Source organism: Tympanuchus pallidicinctus, unplaced genomic scaffold, assembly GCF_026119805.1.
Source record: "Tympanuchus pallidicinctus isolate F22 unplaced genomic scaffold, pur_lepc_1.0 scaffold4, whole genome shotgun sequence".
In the NCBI taxonomy this organism is placed as follows: domain Eukaryota; kingdom Metazoa; phylum Chordata; class Aves; order Galliformes; family Phasianidae; genus Tympanuchus; species Tympanuchus pallidicinctus.
Window position 1 is genome coordinate 34479479 of NW_026294758.1, and position 17462 is coordinate 34496940.

Below are 17462 nucleotides of genomic sequence, written 5' to 3' on the forward strand. Positions count from 1 at the left end.
AAGGAAATCAGTCTTACATCCCACTTCATGTTGCATATAAATCTATGTTATCTCTTCTGGGAGGCTCAAGAGAGGTCATTGAGACTGTTTAGTTTTCCTTCCCATCACTGTTTCTCATATTGTGTTCTGTCTAGATCTGTTTCATGGGATGGAACTTGCACAGTAGCCCCTACTTTTTTCTTTTTTTATTCTTTTTTTTTTTTTTTTTTTTTTCTGGTTTGTTTTTATCTGAGAGAGGATGTGGTAGTTGAAGGGTTTCGATCTCCCACAGATTCCAGTCATAAGAGCCTGAACAATGTACACAATCCATTTCTTTGGTGTTTGAACCAAAAGCAATATTTCCTGAAAGGCAGATGGCCTGATGGTTAAAAGGTTAAAAGCTTTGTTAAACATGTGTGTGTTGCCATTGATTGTGGATTTGATGGTATTTAAGTGTACTTCGAAAGGAAACCACTGATGTAGGGTTCTCTCCTTGTCAACCTTACTCAATTCCAGTGTGAAACAGCCTAACAGATTGTCAATTTATTAATTGACCACAGAGTGTGGTCAAAGGACTGAAGTACATAGGTGGCAATTACTGTGGATTGATAAATCTGGGCATGTGAAAGTTCAAGGCTGCTTCAGTGTAATTTTTTATGTAGTGAGATAGCTAACAAAAATCTGGAGTTAAGTTTGCTCAATTTTGATGGCCGAATGCCAAAATATCTTTTCAAGTCATTAACCTTAAAACTTTGATCTGGAGATGTTGCTTCAGGAGATGGTTTGTCTTGGCAGGACAACATAGATTCAGCCACATGTGGAAAAACAAGTGTCACCATTTTGAGAGGTAGATGAATATGATTATTTAAGTGATATGTTTACTAGAATTAATGAAGTTCTTCCTTCTGCTTGAGGATTTAAATATTTGAAGGAATGCTTGCTTTTGTTCTCTTTTTGACCTGATGTTAAAATGAGTTGTTCTTTCTTACGTAGTTGCACCTGAATTTCTAAAAATTGTATTTAATTTTTCAGGCATCATAAACAGGGAGTAAATGTAAGCAGCAATAATGCAGACAATGGTATAGAAAAAAATAGTATATTTTTGAATAATTGATCTATTCAAGATAAATATGAGTTTTTTAGATGTGATAAACCCATTGTATTACTTTTCACACATCTATAAAACTTTATATTCTAAGCTTATATAATATATTTATGGAACATATATATTTGTATTTCATATTTTTATATTTTTCATAATTATATTCTTAAATATTTACATTTTTTTATGCTTAGCGAATGACAGAACTATCTCTGAAGCCACTGGTCCAGCTAGTTTGTTAAAGTTATCTAAGATCAATTTTCTAACACTAAGCGTGTTATTTCTGGTGACCTAGAAATGCAAACCATAAGCATAAGAATGCAAGCACTTTAAAGCTGACAAAACAAAAATCACATGCTCCTGCAAGCAAAGCAGCATCCATGAAAATGTGTCTTGACTGCTTTTGCTTTTGAATTAACTTCCTGTTCTTGAATATCTGGGATGATTCTTGAGAACCACAGAGTCATGCAAAGCCCAGTGTCCTGATTAAAAAATTGTGCAACAGTGTAAAAGCAAGTTATTATTAAATTAGTGAGATGTCTTCCACTTTCTAAGATATGGTTTTGCCAAGACACTATGTGCATTAACACAATCATGTATGCACAGCCTGAGTACTATTTACACTGGCAACTCAGTTACACTGAAAAGCTCTTCAGTTGCCACTCGAGGACATGGCAAATGCTGGGTAGAGAAGATCCTTAAAAAGCAAGCAAGCAAGCAAGCAAACAAACAAACAAAAACATTGGAAATGCCTCCTATTTGAGTCTGAGCATAAGGAGACTTCATAAAATCAAGAGCATTTTCAAGGACATACAAAGTGATCTCAACACAGAGCTAGCTAAAGTGTTTATTAGAGGGCGTTCAGTTGGCATGGACAGCGAAGAACAAAGAGGCTGTTCACCTTTGAGTGGTAATTATTAGAACGTGGAGCAGTCTCCCAGCAAAAAAACAAAACAAAACCACTGGGAACACCAATACTTGGCGCATTTTAATCATATTAAATAAAGCACTAGAAACTCTACTACAGGGAATGGACTTCCACCTGCATGCTCTAACCCTCCTGTCTCCTGAAGTCATGATGTCCAATGTCCTGATTTCCAAGCCTGTGAGACCCATCACTTCTTTTTCAAATCATTTCTTTGACACATTAATACAGTGTTGGGTCTGACCAAAAGCTGAGATGTTTGACATTTTATTAAACCCTGCAACTATGAGAATTCTCCTGCAATTAAAACTTTCATTTCTCTCCAGAATAATAGGGGAAAAAATCATGGGTAAATTCATATCTACTGCATTCCCTGTGCCATTTCTTGAATGCCTTCCCTGTAGAACAGACAAAATTTTATGTCCCAGAGCATCTCTTATCCTTTTACTTTTTTGGTGTGCATTGACTCTGTTGGATTTCAGAAATTGTGAAACTGGGTGTACCTGGCTGGAAAATTGCTCAATGGGCTGCTGCTGGCAGATAATTGATCATTTGACATTTAAGCCGAATCTCAACACAAGATGGTCGATTCTTTTGAGGTTTTGCATGTAATTTGACTGCAGAGTGTGAGTGACAACATTGAGAAATGCAAAGTAATTGCTGAAATACAGCAGTTTTTTTGACCCTTGCTTTAATGTAAACAAAACAACAAGAGTAGTATACCAGCTGCAAGCAAAAGGTTACTGCTGGAAGGTTCTTAATGGGTGCCCGCGGCGCTGGCATTAAGTCTGGCTGTGTTGAGCCTTCACAGTCATCTTTATTGACGGCGCCAGTACCTCTTTGTCTAGCAATAATGGCGCTAAACTCTGCTCATCACAGAAGATACAGTGAGACAAAAAGCCTGATTTAGCAATGAATTATCCTACTTTCATTCCATGTTAATCTCCCTAACTCAAGGAGAAGCAGTGACTTCTAACTGAAGGAAGAGAGGTGTGAATCTATCTCATCCCAAGGTGAAAATTTTCACTTAATAAAAATATATTATTTTACTGAAACAGGATATCAGACAACATTACAAACTATATTTGCTGAACTAAATTACGCTATAAACACTAAAAAGTACAAAAATGATGTGCTACCTGTTTTAATTATGTTTTTTTTATGGCAGTTGTCATCAGAGAATACTAGCACTGTTTTGAAAATGGTTTCCTAGACATGCAAGTAAAAGAGAGACCTTCTGTATGATGATGATCTTGTCAGAAGACTTTTTACTTTACCCTCAAAATGAAGGCGGTTTCTTGAACAAGCCTGTATCTGAAACTAGGAACAAATTTATTGCAAGATATCTGAAACGAGGGGCTGGCTATATGCCATTTAAAGACGTGCAAGCAAGGATAGACGTGAAATGCATGCCGTGGAGTAATCCTAGACTTTGCAAATCATTCTTCACCTATAAGACCCTAGGTGCATGTTACCTCATTCTAGAGGGGTGTTCTGGGATCTTAGTGAGACACCTGTATTGGAAAAATATGAGGAAATGTTAGCCTTTTGGTTATATTTTCTGTGAAGCTGAAGAAATACCGTGAGAATTATCCCCAGAAACATGGCAGTTGCCTAAGGCAGTGAGTTCGAGGCAGTCCTGAGGGCTCATGTTCGTGACTTTCAATCATGCTGCTGAACTCAGGGTTACAAAAGTGACGCCAGTAGGGCCTATTCAAGAAGTACTGTGAGAAAGTGTCACAGGGATAATAAGAGTTGTTAAGTGTATCCAGAGACCCAGAGGTCCCAGCTCTCACATTCAGAATGGGCATCAACACACCAGACTATGGTGCCAAGTTATTTACCAAAGCAGTGAAGTTAAGTTCAGGGACAGGTGAGATACCTAGAATGAGTTCCTTTGCTGTACTCAGAATCATGGGCTGCTTTTCTTTAAAGTTTGCTCCTCTTTGCAAATATAATTATTTTCTAAAAGCGTCATTTTGTCCTGTGGGAATCAAATGTTGTTTCTGCAGTAGAATTGGATAATATTTTTTTTTATTTCATGATCTCTGCTGTCAGTTCTTTTTGGGAGTCTTTCTACTTAACTTGGGGAAGATCTCTGATAGTTTACATCACTTATCCTCTAGACGAACCTTGCCAGGAACGCATACTCTGTATACAGGTGTATATATGTATTTTGTCACACACACTGGGAGAATATCCTGCATGAGACTGATCAAACAAGATAACAAGTCATGGCCTTCTGGAGGAAGCAGCTGAAGAGACATCAGAAGGATGTCTCTCCCCCCCACCCCCCAATGTTCTTTGTTTAATGAAGACTCTGAAGAAAATCACTGTATCAATATGACAAGGAGAGCACTGAGACATCTTGGAAACAAGAGGATGGCTGCTGACTGACACCAAATAACACATGAATTAACAAATGTAAACTTTGACGAGACTGTGAACCTGGAGTACCCAGCCAATGGGGAAACAGGGCAGGGGATGGATAAAGGTTAAAATGGTGTGAAGACTCTCATGTTGTGTTCATAGGTGCTCCTGCTTGCAGGATGCCCACCATTACAATTGCGAATAAAATTGCTTTTATCAGAGATACTGTCCTGACAAAAATTATTTGGACATTTCCAATGGTCCCATGAACTAAATGTCTACCTACAAACAAACACTTTACCATAACTTCTCCCAGGAGATAAATGAGTGCTGTGCTTTGCAGGATATAAAGCCACAGAATTGACATCTCTACACTTTATCACAGAAATTCTGACTACATTGACATAAGAAAATTTTCAGCCAACTTTGTAGGATTAGAATTGAACTTGAGTCACTCAGAATCAGATACAAAATTTACTGAAGACACTGAGGTTCTCATACAAATTTCAGATGGATTGATAGACGCTATTTCTACAAGGGTTTCTCCAAAAGTGACTTCTCTGACTTTGTTAAGCTGGCCCACAACATCAGAGGCAGATGCTGGTGGTATAGCAGTGGAGGTTGAACCTTCCCATCAATATTCCATTACATTTTGTCACCATGTGATAGATGGAAGCAGAGGGGTAGTCTGACAAATGGTCTCTGACATGGAAGGGTGTATGAAACTAAGCACGCAGAAAGAAATGGAACCCATTCACTGATGCTTGCTGAATATTTATGGGGACTTAACAATGGATGTGAGCACAGTGAGGTGGGTGTTGCATTTTAGCTATGGCAACAGTGTCAGCGGTCACAATTGGAAATGTTTATGAGCCCAGTATGCAGCTCTTGTTCGCTGCTGATGACAGTGCGCAGCTAATGGTGGTGACTATGCTGAAAAACAAATAGTGTTTTGTAGCTGAGAATTTGTTCTATCAGACAGTGTTACTGTGTTCTTTGTATCTGCTGTCATTTCCACGGAAATAAATAGGTGACATTACTTTCAGCTAAACTTCCATAAAGTTTTTGTTACTTCTGTGTTAACACACATCTAAGTCTGAGAAAAGAGTACAATTTCTGATTCTCTGTTAAATGTTTTCTCCTTCTCTGTACCTCATTCCCCTTCAAATCTTTGGAAATCCCTTATGAGAATTCAAATCTTTTTCAACAAAATGTGCTTTCTGAGACACTTTCACATACACTGTGTGCTCTGTCACCCTGTGAAGATCAGACTTTGTAACAACAAATAAAAGTTCCCACAAGTGATGAGCAGATTTCTATTTTGAGAGAGCAAAATCATGGTAATTTTTATAACTATATCAAATACTGCTTGCCTGTGTATTATGTGATTCTCCTTCCTACATCAGATACCTGAAGTTTTGGCTCCTAGACTGGGAGGTGGCATCCTGCACAAAGCTGACATTAACTGAAAAGAAACCATGTACTATTGGTGTTCTTGAGATGAGTCAGTAGTATAGCACATTCTGGCCAACATCCAGTCTTACAAATGATATCACAAATTGCTTGGCAGAAATGAAAGCTCTCATCATTAAGGAAAAGTGAAAGAAAGCTATTGGAATACCTGGTATGCTATTAAAAAAAAAAAAAAAAAAAAAAAAAAGAAAAAAAAAAAGAGAAATAAGAATTCCTCAGTCCTCAAAGTTGGAAAGCAGATAAGCTACATCAGTGCGTACCCAGTAGCAAAAAATTGAGCTCAATGGATCGTGCCAGCATATGCTGAGATTTAGCAGCCATCACTACACCCTCAACAGAAATAAAAGAGATTCTGTGTGCCCCCTAAAGTACTAGCACTCCTCTCACATCACCAGTCTTCTGTAAAATGATATGTTCATTCATTTCCATTTGTGTTCATTTGATTCTTTTCCTCTGCATGTTTCCACATTTTGATTTAAAATGATAGTAATTTGGCGAATACTACTTACTGTTTCTTCTAAGCTAAGTATCACAGCTCAGACTCAGTTGCTTTTTTTTTTTAACACTGTCATTTTTTCTTCCCAGCAGGACTGATGTGTGTGACAAATCTTTCTGACTCTGTGATTCCCAGAAGAACTGAAAAATAGATACATTGGTTACTACAACTTATGTTTGGAAGCTGCTGTATGGCCCAGCCCAAAAGCTCTCCTTTTTCCAGCTAGATTCATCAGCAGTGCAAAATAATAAATAGTCACTGAACACTGCTTATTATGGCCAAACAAGAAGGGAAGAGAGGAAGAGAAAAAGGAAGAGAGAGAGAAAAAGAGAGAAAGACAGTGAGAAAGAGAATGGGGGGGGGGGGGGGGGGGGACACACGACAGAAAGAGAGAGAGAGAAAGAGAGAGAGAAAGAGGAAGGAGAAGGGGAAGGGGAAGGGGAAATGGAAGGGGAAAGGGAAGGGGAAAGGGAAGGGCAAGGGGAAAGGGGGAGGGTGAAGGGAGGGGTGGGGAGGGAAGGGAAGGGAAGGGAAGGGAAGGGAAGGGAAGGGAAGGGAAGGGAAGGGAAGGGAAGGGAAGGGAAGGGAAGGGAAGGGAAGGGAAGGGAAGGGAAGGGAAGGGAAGGGAAGGGAAGGGAAGGGAAGGGAAGGGAAGGGAAGGGAAGGGAAGGGAAGGGAAGGGAAGGGAAGGGAAGGGAAGGGAAGGGAAGGGAAGGGAAGGGAAGGGAAGGGAAGAATGAAAGAAAAAAGAAAGGCAGGTGGGAAGGAAGGAAAACACAAAAAAAAAGCATGTCAATTTCTGTGAGCAATCATGTTCCACTGCAATAGTCAGAAGTCCTATTCTCTGCTGTACTTTGCCTTTTTTTTAAGTCACCCTATATTCTGATTGGGATTGAGATTCTAACATCTCAGTGGAATAAACTTATTTATTTGTTGTTAGGGGACACGTGTACTAAATCAGCAGTACTCATTAAACCACTGGCCCATGTGTATCAGTTTCCTGGATCTAAATTTTGTACACAGAGAGAAAAATTTTTTTGCCAAAATGCAGAATATTTACCTGCCTTTCTCTAATTGGTTGTTACATTAACATATGAGCTCTGATGTAACCTTGTATCTATAATTATGGGATGGTCACAGGTGCATAAATTAACTTTTTTCAATGGAATAGTAAAGGATGATTGATACTTCTGTATTACGGATTGATTGAGATACTCTCAGTCACACACATGTCTATATTCCCTTATGGTGCATCCCCATAAAGGAATATTAGACTCCTTCAGTCACTAGATCTTCTGTGAGTATGTGTACTCCAGAAGCTGGAGTGAACCCACTGTGCCCTCTGGACTAGACGTTTGGGTGTCCTTAAAGGAAACCCAGGGCACAGCATATCCAGAAGGTCCCAGGCCTGGGCAGCTAGGATCCTCCAGATTCAGCTACAAGATATGAAGTGATGGTTAACATTTTCTCCCAGATGCCATCAGTAGAGGTGGTGCATTCCTTCAAGCCTACAACACTGGAACTCTGTCACCTTGAGGTAGCCTGCAGTTCAGGGTTACCAGTCAAGGAGAATGAGCTGCAAGGAAGGAGGGCAAGATCAGAAATTCCCAGCAGAGAATTGTATTCTCTAGGCTGTAAATTTCTTCTGTTTCTCAAAGGAGGAAAAGAGAAGTTGCATAACATTTTATAAGACACTTTAGAAAATCATTACTACATATTTGAAAGGAAAACAGCACATGGAATTTTCATGAACTATAATGTATATCTGGCACTTAAAACATTTTAAGGGATTTATATTTTCAAAAAGGGCTTTGATTCTGTGGTCACATAAGTGACCCAAAGTTACTGTTCTGCCAAGCCAAATTCTTTTCACTTATGGGATTTAACAGATTAAATTAAAACAGTGGAAAAGAAAATAATTAATAACACGTTTTAGTCATGCTTTAAACCAAAAATAGCTTTTTCTTTTTTAACTGCACAACTATAGCATAGAATAAGAGAACTAAAATCCAAAATCACGCTGTATGATAATACCCTTTCCACTTGCATATTTCAGTCACAGTCCAGTGATGAGTTCCATCAAGAAAGCCTGGAGATCTTAAACAGGTGAATATCTGTTATTTTTAACAGTTATTTGCTTTCATTCATTTTTTTTTTTCCCCCAATGATTCATTACTGTTTTCTGCAGGGAGGAATGGAAGACAGAATTTCAAGCCCTGTAAGTTACTTTCTTCTCCTCCCTTTTCTTTCAGTTTTCCTCTGTAGTTTTTATTTTGTGTGTGTGTGTGTTTAACTGCAGATTTATTCATTTCCATTTTTTATTTGGCCAGTATCTTTCAACTGCATAAAAAGTTGATCACTGTTTCTTGGAAACCTCTAGAAGATCACTGGCCTGGCATTCAGAGCACTTAGGGAAGAGTTGTCACCAAAAATACAAAGCAGACACATCTATGACATCTAGTAAAATATTTAAACGGAAGTGTGAAAAGGTACTAACTTATTTCTACGTAAGATCTAGATAGTACAACAAAGTCCATGCTCTGTAACATTTTTATTCTTGTTAAAAATTTAAAAGGCAAGCTTCTAATGTCTGAGCACTAAGTTAAGTTGTAGTCAGTCTGTAAAACAGTAGGAGAGATGCTATTAAAACTATATTAATAATAAATCAGATGCTTTAAAAAAAGCTTAGTGTCAGGGCAAACTCAGCCCACTTTGCTTTCCATACAGCAGGACTGGCTGAGAGGTGCTGTGATTCACGCAGATTGAAGAGTGGAACTTTGGGTTGAAGATTCTAACTTTTCTTTTTTCAAGACCACAGATCTACACTCAATCCAGTCAGTCTCTAGAGCCAGTAGAAGTACTTAGAAACACCTACGGTATCATTTTTCCTGAAAGTTTTCATAGTTTATGTAAAGGCTCTCTATCAAAACATAGCACAACTTTATGAAAACCCTACTCTAGATTTGAATAGAACACGGTAGGTAGCTCCTTCCATGTCTCCAATGCCTGTATTGCATTTTTTGTAACACCTTGTCTTGACAGTGCCACACACGCAAGTATCCCCTCAAGAACAGGTCCACATTGGTATAGATGCACTGTTAGCACCTTCATATCCATTCTAGACAAAAGGATCTACATCAGTGAAGTATGTCTGTTTGTACAGCTGAAGCAGACACCTAGCCTTTAAAAACAATTAATTTAGATCTCATGGTAACCGTCTTTGTAACTACAAATGGCTCCCTGCTTTGTTCAGATTTTAACAGGTCTATTTTCTCTGTCTGCTGTTGCCAGTAATACAGGCTTATCAAGCACAAGTACAGGACAGCTGTGCTCAAATACTTGTATATCTTGTTCCAAATTGAGGAAAAATCTGTCTTTGTCAGTTACAGGAAATAAAACCCAAATGTCAGTACTTCCCTTTCTAAAAGAGGCTAGATACTTCCCAGTCATGGAGAGCTAAGCTACCCGTTGAGCTAAAGGGATTCTACTTATAAAGTTATGGATGCAAGAATGCATCAAATAAACCTGGGGCCAATACAATCAAATGTTCTTCAGGCAGTTCTTAAGACTAAGATTCAGTGAAATTACTTGTCATGTTTGTAGCAACACACTGCCTCAGGCCTTTGCAAGTGCAGAATACACAGTGCATTTAACAAACATAGATTTATATCCTGCCTTTCTTGTAATAGTTTCAAAGAGTACTAGCACATAGGTCTAAAGATCTTGGACAGCCTCCATCTGACTCTGGATGGCTTCTGTTTTACAATGAAAGTATTCTTTAATACTGAGATTAGAAGCCAGTCATAAATTGATTCTTATACTAGTTTCACCTGATATCATGCTTGCAGCTGAGGCATGATTTAAACGAAGATAAATTTTGGATGGATAAAGGGGCAGATGCTTTGCCAAGCACCTACTGTCTCAGGAATTGCCACATACTTCGCTGTACAATCTTATTATTCCACTGTATAAGACATTCTGGACTGGAGAGAGAGAGGAAAAATCAAGAGAAATGGAAAAGAAAATGAAAAAGATGGGAAGAAAAAAAGAAAAAGAGAGAGTCTGCACTCCGTAATCCTTAAATTACTGGACTTAAATTAGAAAACCAGAAAGAGTCAAAAGCTCTTAAAAAGAGTTTATAACAATTTATGGATTACTGATGTACAATAAACTTCCTCTCTAGGGAAACTAAACTTTCTATTAGTTTCATATGTGCAGTTTGTCCCCATTATCATCTATGGCCTCTACTTCTCCTTGGAGATTCTTTGCCTTTACTCAGAAGACTTTTTCTTGAAGTCTGTATTTTATTAGATCCCCCACTCTAAAGAGAACAACAGGCTCTGGTGAAGGCACCATCCCTGCAATATATTTTAGACCTGCTTGATTTACAGGCTGATGACAGCTGGTAGTGCCAGCTCAGGATGCTAGTCCTGGAGACTTCAATGTGTGGAACATCAGAACTGTCACTGGATCTGAAGACAGAGTGAACTGCTGCTCAGAGATACATAAATATTTTGGGATTCAGATAATTATAAAATCACACTTTGAAAAAGAGAGTGAGGGGATTTCCTTTTTCAGCCTTGGAACGTTACAGAAACATGATACAATATACTTATTCAACCTCACAGAACTAGGTAAGTGCAATGGAGTTAAACACAGCTTATGTTTCATTGTTAAGAATTGTATTCTTGCCATTTGTAATATGTCAAGAAAATCTGGGAAGCATAAGGCACCATTGAATACTCTCCTCGTTGGGTCAACCTCTAGATCTGAATGCCAAATGCTCATGTGTGGCGATAGGATAAGCACTTTCTTTACTAGTGGGATATCCAAACAAGTATGTTCCCTCCTTACTTAGAGCCTCCTTCTCATCACCTCTTTCATCCCTTTGAGTTCACTGAGAAACTTTATAGCAGCTACTGTTAGTAGCTGAGCTCAGGTTTATCAGACCTACAGAAAGGAAGACACTGTTTCTTGAGAACTTACCCAGGACAGTTGTCACTTAGTTTGAGGACTTCAGGACATGGAGTTGTCATAAGTCACCTTCCAGAAGTACATTTATGGAGGGAAAAAAGAGACATGAGGATTTTTCTGCTAACATTTTTTATCCAGCAAAATGAAAAATAAAAATGAGAGTGATCTTCCCCAGAATTGCATTACATGCTTCTATTTATACAAGGATTGGAGATGTTATTTGCAGTTTATGGCTGTAAAAATTTCCAGAAGAGTTTTTAGAACATAAGAATGCAGTAGTAATTAAAAATAAAAAGTTTTACAATTAAAACAAGCTAAAAAATTATTCAAATTGAAGAAAAGTACAGACTTTGTTTATGCATGAATGATGGGGAAAATATTTATAAATATGTGATAGCAAATGTGAATGCAATTACAGTTAGATTACATAAATGCAAACTCAAGAATGGGAAATTCAAGTTTTCCAAAGCTGAGTAAATAAGTGAGCATAGTTGAATATTTCCTTCCATGCACACTGTATGAACAACACTGTATGAAGAGCATCTAAAGTCAATGATGAAAATAGCCTTTGTTGTTTCTAGGTAATGGTCTACATTTAGGGCTATAAAAAATATTCCAGTGTTGTTGTTACAAAGTATTCATGCGCTAATTAATCTTAATTATTATGAAATATAAAACAGTAAAAAAATATTTTTATAAGAAGCTTTTTAATAGTTGTTGTTTTTTAATTTAAGTATATGCAAGTAACCCAGAGCCCTACTCACTTCTCATTTGCTTTATTCTTGAGTTTGCTGTTAAATCCAAGGTAAACAGAGATCTCAAAAGCAATGGGACAACATAAAATTAACAGTTCCTTAATCACTCCAAGCAACAAGATGCTGTAGAATTTTAAGTGTAAGAGTACTGACTCTCTCTGCTGAGTGAATGGATTATTTTATTTAACATTTTAATTCAGCCCAGTACCGCAAGCACAGAATAACTTGAATTTTATTATACACTCACATAAATAATACAATACATTTAATGATCCACAAACTTTAGAACACCATATTGAAAACTGTCTAACACAATAGAAAATACTATGCATTGTTTAAATTAGTAATTAATTTAGTAAGAAATATTAAGAAAATCAAATATCTATAAAGTTAATAAATAAGTCACTTCAGCAAAGAATTTACCTAACACGCCAAATTTATCACAAGAGATGCATGGCTCATTGATATCAGAAGGAAAGAAAGGAATCTGGAATAATAAAAAAGAAATCATTGTAATAATTTTGCAATTTTTCAATAAAAATACAAAATACTGTAATAAGAAAGTTTGACTTAATAATTATTTTGCCATTATACTAAAATAGCATCTCAAACGTTAAAATTTAACAAGAAAACACTAAAATCCTAATTAATCAGTCACATGCATCTTATTTTCTCTAATTCTTCGCAAGCAATATATGTCTTTTATCTTTCCCAGAAAAAACAGTTTTAAAGAAAATATGATGCTAAACTATTGCCTCTAGATAGCCTTTATGTACGAAGCTATCCTCCAGTCTCTATGAGAATGGACACTTTTTATCATTTTGTTCCTAGAAAACAAAAGTCTGAAAAGAATGAGTGTGATATAATGACATCTGTGACAAAAAGAGGATTGTATGTAGATGTACGTGTGAGCAGGATTTATTTGGACAAATGATTGTGACTAGGCCTGCTCTTGGACGTTCTCAGTGAGTATTTTCCTTGTATTTTGCCGTTGGTCAGTATGCATATTGCTGGTTTAAGATCATCAATTCACGCACAGAACTCTCAGCCACGCAGTAATGTTGCTTGCTCAGCTAAACACAGCGCTGCTCCTCCAATTTGCAGGTTCCAGAAACTAAATAATGTATATCTGAATTTCTAATGCATTCAAAATCGTCAAATCCTGCCTGTTGTATCTTTCCAGTTGTTCTCTGATGGGCGTCCTTCTGTGGACAGTTTGCCAATCCATTTGAAGGGCTCTGGTCATCTTTTCATCTTCTAGTCAGGTCAGTGCAATGGCTTGCCAGAGAAAGAGCTCTGTAGAAAGGCTCCCAGGCAACACTCTATAACACGATGATTCTTTTATTCCTAATAAGCTTAAGTAAAAATTGCTGATGTGTTTTGCTCTGCAAATTTTCATTGCTTTGTCAAGAAACAATTTGGCACCTTCTGTAATTCTCTTTATTTTGATCCTGTAATATCTGATTACTTTGTAGTGACTTTGATACTCTTGCAAAATAGTTTCAGTTATAAATAAATCACCATGGATTTTTTTATTTATTATAAATCTATGGATGTCCAAACTTTTGTCTTGCCTGGATCACACTGAGTAAAGAGTAATTGTCTTGGGCTATATATAAAATACATAATAAAGTTAGTGTATGTAGCTTACAAAAGTTTTGGTTTTGTTTTTGTTTTTTACATTTTTTATTAAAATATTAAAAAGGGAATAGCAGAAACAAAAAGCTAGTGAAATACTTGACTTTGGTTTTCTGAAACTAATGCCTCAGGCTGGTTTGAAGGCAGTGGTTGCAATTTAAGATACTCATCAGAAGTTTTTAATGAAATATTACTTTTCCTGTGCTTCATCCTTGAAAACAGATGATCGTAAATTCTTGCACTGCCAAAAAGCAATTAAATGAATAAGTGAGGGATATTTCTCTGGTAAGAGAGGGCTTATAAAAGTCTGGTAGAGAGGCATAACCAAATTTTTTAGTTGAATATCTGATTGCAACTCTATGTATTCCACCTGAAAATGGAGAGGTCATGTATTTGTGTCAGCTGAAAATGGAGTCACAAATATACCAAAAACTATGTATTTCCTCAGAAAACTTGAAACCTATTCTCAAATTCTTGTGTCAAAACAGAGGGCATGACTACATACTTTTTGCTGTTCACAGGACTGTGTTTAGCCACCATTAAGAAATGAATATAAATATTTGCAGTCACTTGAGTTAGCATCGTGCTGTGTTCATCCTCTGCCCTGGAAGTCAGTGCCGATGTTTGAACCGGGCCGCCCAGTCTCTCGAGACTTGGACGTGAGCGATTTTTTCAGAGATCTTTCAGAGATTTTTTTCTCCCTAATCCAAGAACTTTTATAACTTCTTGTTACTCTAGCAAGGAGCGCAAAGTAAACTGTTACTTTCACACTTTTCACAATTTTGCTGACAATACCACTACTTCAAAACCACTTGATTCATCATTGAGCATTAAAAATCCTGATTTTTAAAAACACAGATGCCATATTTCCTAATATTCTATTTGCTGTTACAGTACTTCAAAATTTTGAATAAATAGATAAAAATGCAAAAGCAAAATCATATAATTTCCCATCAAATTATCATGACACAGAGACAGAGAAATTGTTTCTTCTGGTTCTGATATTCTGCAGTTTAAAAATATCATTGTTTAAAATTATTCAGCTTTCTAACAACCCAAAAGAAATGATAGCTATACAGCCTTCAAGTGCTCTCATATATGTAAATTTTAAAATTTTTGAAATTTTCACATAACTTCAATACTTTTTCTCTTTAAAATACTAAATTAATACACAACAAGCTAGTTGTTCTCCTCCAGATACTTTTAAGGCTAGATTCACCTTCCTCTATTTTGAAGAGATGTTTTTCTATTTGCTTGATCAGGACTGAGAACTCATGAATTACTGGGTTAGCAGATATAATGGCCATACAAACTGACTGCAGATTTAGAGTTCTTCTAGACTCTCTCCTCATGATTTAAATTCTATTTTACTTTTTAATTACCTCTTGATGAACTTAGTCTTACAGATTTTTTCTGAAGTACAGATAGTACTTTTCATTTGGAATTAAAATGCACAGGGACCCCTATTTGCACTGTTTGAAAAAGCCAGAGGAAAACAAACTTTCAAATTATGTTTCCATTGTTAGACTAATGGAATGAATAGAGTAGATTGGCTTTATTATTTAAAATAAACCATTATTTTAGAGATACAAAGAAATTTGCCAAGATCATAATATTTTTCCATTAAAATAATTTGATTACAAATATTCTCATCATTAGCAACCTGGTTATATTCACATAAAGAGAGGTCCTGCAGCTTGTTACACGTCCCTTAGTTAGTCATTGTTTTGTTGTTTGTTTTTTTTTTGTTTGTTTGTTTGTTTATATCTTGATGCATATTTGAAATTTCATTTAGTCCTTGCGTGTCATTTAGCTTGCCTGGGCCACATTATATGAAGAATTGTTTCAGGCCACATAAAAATAGATAATATTCTCAATATGCATAAATAACAAATATTTTATATTTTTTTAATTAAAACTTAAAAAAAGAGATCAACAAAAACATATAACCAGTGGAATATTTGACCTTGCATTTCTGAAACCAGTGCATCAATATCTACTTCAATGTAAGTGGTTGCAACTTAATTAGTTTTCAAGGGGCTCATTGAGGATTGTTCTAAATTTACTCTTCCTGTGCTTCATCCTTGAAAACAATTGTTCACAAATGTACGCACTGCCAAAAAATGGCAACATCAATGAGGTGTGATAGTGAAGTGAGAGATATTTTTCTATGTAAATACATGGCTTTATAAAAAATATAATCAAATTTGTTAAACTAGATCATTGTGGTCCCTTTCAATCCAGGCCACTCTATGATTCTATGATTATTATTGGTGATCACTGTGTTTTACTTGTCAAGTGACACAAGCATATGTAATGTGCAATATGCGTGGGTTTCAATTTGACTGTGTGATGAGTGAGTCGTCAGCACTGCACTGAGCCATCCACAGTGTTCTGTTGTCACCTACATGGTCCACCCTTGAGCTATGAGCAACGGATTAGTGAAAAATATCACTAAAAATCATATAACATTGTTAAAGGTTTACAATCTTTTCGGGGCATATTAATAGCTGTTGAGGGCCACATGCGGCCTCCAGGCTGAGAGTTGGATATGCCTGCTTTAATCCATCACAAACATCATGAAGTGCCTTGTACTTATTAGTAAAGTATTTGACGAGAGAGGATACAAAATGATTTACACAATGGAGAAATACAGAACTAAAAGCATCCATGAGTTGGTTGCTCATGGTTACACATGTAACTCATGTGTAGTTCTGAAAGCTGTTCTGGAATGAGAAATGACTTATTTATTTGAAACTTTAAATGAAAAACATTCCAGCTTGAATGTGAGCATTTCTGAAGCATAAGAATGCTTTGAAACTCCATAAATCACAGAGGTCATTAAGACAGAAGAAAGAATGAAGAAAAGCAAACAAAGAAACTAACTGAAGACTTGTTCTTCATCCTACTTGTTTGGAACTGCTTTCTATTTACTCTGCTTCTAAAACCTATGGGCCAATACCTAACACAGGCCACACTGCTATACCTCCGTTCTCTTCAAAGTGTTAGTATAAATATTTATTTATATGCCACAAAGATGGTGTGCAGAGATCAGAAGCAGGTCAACTTTGGTATTCTGCTTTCTAATCAAGCTGATTGACTATTTTCACTGTGTGGCATCATAACAAAGATATACTGCCTGTCCTTTAACTTAAAAAATACTGTTAAAATGTTATCAAATTCAGTATTTTTGAAAAAGAAAATCTGATCGGTGCTTTTAATTCTCAGATTCTGTTCAAGCAGGCCCATGGCTTACAGTTAGGGAACATAAAAATCCTTAGTTATTTAATCATGTTTCAGTGAACATTCCTTCGTCTTCTGTGAAGCAGATTTTACCTTGGTAGTACTGACTGATTCGGAATGCAACTGTTATTACCTGCCAGAAATCAGAACATGCAATTTTATATATATTCTGCTTTTCATCTTTAAAAGAAACATTGTTACATCCGTGTGGAAATCATAAAAAAGGAATCTTACTCCAATCTTTAAATGAGTAGGGAGAAAAAATACCACATGTGTCACAGAAAACAGTGTGTAAACCAATGAGTTTGACCCTACAGGTCTTTCAGACCTTGGCAGTGAGGCTACAGAGAAGTTCAGCTGTATTTCAGTGAAAGGACAGTTGTTTTGTTGACCTACATCTCCACTGAAACTTATTATATGCTTCCAAGATATGAGGAGTTGAAAAATCTAGTCTACATCTTTATGTTGTTTGTTGGTTTGTTTTTTTTTCTTAAAGTAATCTCATTA

General features: G+C 36.5%; 1 long non-coding RNA gene across 1 annotated transcript; it reads left to right on the forward strand.

The window, feature by feature from the left end:
- The first annotated feature begins 7094 nt into the window (after nucleotides 1-7094).
- Nucleotides 7095-8974, forward strand: LOC128089804 (uncharacterized). The gene is made up of 3 exons (XR_008210682.1): nucleotides 7095-8451; nucleotides 8534-8563; nucleotides 8676-8974. It is a non-coding gene; the product is annotated as an uncharacterized LOC128089804 (long non-coding RNA).
- The last annotated feature ends 8488 nt before the right edge of the window (nucleotides 8975-17462 follow it).